The sequence below is a fragment of the Pipistrellus hanaki genome (assembly GCF_964339955.1).
Source record: "Pipistrellus hanaki genome assembly, chromosome: 8".
NCBI lineage: Eukaryota > Metazoa > Chordata > Mammalia > Chiroptera > Vespertilionidae > Pipistrellus > Pipistrellus hanaki.
Window position 1 is genome coordinate 86,683,786 of NC_140510.1, and position 1,977 is coordinate 86,685,762.

A 1,977-nucleotide genomic window follows, 5' to 3' on the forward strand; every position below is an offset into this window, starting at 1 on the left:
AGACAGATGTGAAGTGATGCCACACGGAATCAGGTTAGAGGGGTTGTGCATTTTTATCAGGTTACTTAGATTAGCTGGAGTCTTCATTGGTGCGTCTGGCCATCATGGAGACCAGCTGAACCTACTTACCTTTCCATGGCTTTAGTTTAGCGCAGTGGTTGGCAAACTCATTAGTCAACAGAGCTAATATCAACAGTACAACCACTGACATTTGAGAGCCACATTTTTTAAACTTAAACTTCTTCTAACGTCACTTCTTCAACATAGACTCGCCCAGGTCGTGGTATTTTGTGGAAGAGCCACACTCAAGGGGCCAAAGAGCCGAATGTGGCTCCCGAGCAGCGGTTTGCCGACCAAGGAACTAAGGGAGGAGCACACATGGGCATTGGAGAAATGGGAGTTTTAATTTAAAAAAATATATATTTTATTGATTTTTCACAGAGAGGAAGAGAGAGGGATAGAGAGTCAGAAACATTGATGAGAGAGAATCATCAATCAGCTGCTTCCTGCACACCCCCTGCTGGGGATGTGCCCGCAACCAAGGTACATGCCCTTGACCGGAATTGAACCTGGGACTTTTCAGTCCGCAGGCCAACGCTCTATCCACTGAGCCAAACTGGTTTTGGCTGACAAACGGGAGTTTTAATACCGACTCAGCCACCCACTGGCTCGTGATCTTTTTGATCTGACTGTACCCGGATTTCTCCATCATGCTTCATGTCACATTGCACGTGTGCTCCGAGTTCCTGTGATGCCAGCCTGCACGTGGGAGGCGCTGGCTCCTGGCAGCTGTGAACGGAAGGAGGGGATCCCCTCTGGGATCCGCAGGCTCTTCACCCCTAGGCCCAGGGCTGTCCGCTGTGAGCAGGGGACCAGACTCTCCGTGGTGCCTGCCGTGGCCTGTGAGTACCTGGAACGCAGCCTGCTGATCAATATCGCTCGATAAATATTTGTCAGATAAACAAATGGCTTGCTTACCGGCTAACCCTTCATTCTTATGTTGTTGACTTTGTAGAAATTCCAGAGATACTGGGGATTATAAATGATTGTATTCTGAAAGTTTCCCCTAGTGTTATTTATGTCTTAGCATATAAGTAACATAGAGAATATTTTAAAGATGTAATTTAAAAACATCTGTTCTTCTCATTCAACTTCCATTTATTTTAAAAAAATCTTAATAATGAAATTAAGTTAGGTGTATTATTACAGCATGAGACCGTTCTGGAATCAATCAGTAATGGGTGGCCTTTGGAGGTCACTGCTGAAGGCGTGGGGTTACTGCTGTTGAAAAGGTAAAGCTCCTGTGCTAACTGCAGTTTTACTGTTAGAATTTCATGGAAAAGAATACTGCAAGTGAGCTTTATTTTAAACATATGGGTGCCAATGAGCTCTCTGCCACTCAGAAAAAAACCCTCACAGTTCTCCTTGATTGTTTTGGGTCCTCCTGGTAAAAGTCTAAGTTACTTCTTTATGTCCTCAAACACCACGACCAGGAATGCACAATAAAGAAACGCAACAGTGGGCTCCACAGGAGCGTGCTCTGGCCCCTGTGGCCTCCCCAGGTCTCGGAGAGACGAACCTCTGGGAGGGAGGCGTGACCATCGCTGCTGTGCTCACTGGGTTGTTAGATGGCTCAGCTTACGGCTGCGAGTCAATCAGGGCAAACGCTTCCATCGCTCCGTGGAGCTCACAGCGGGAGGCCACGGGGGGTGGCTACGCTGGTACCACGGCCCCCGGCCTTCCTGAGGTTGAAATCCCAGGACCACTTGCCGAAGACACGGCTGTCCTGGAACGGAGCCCTGAACGGCAGTGCCTTCCCCGCCCTGACAATCGCTTCTCCGTTCCCCTTCGCAGTGAAGAAGGTTTCCCTCAGCGCACACCATGGACATCCCCAGTCCCGACTCTCAGAACTAACCAAACGCTCCAGATAGGGTTTTCGTTTGTGTTCCTGTTTCTTTTCTTTTCCTTTGTCTTGTT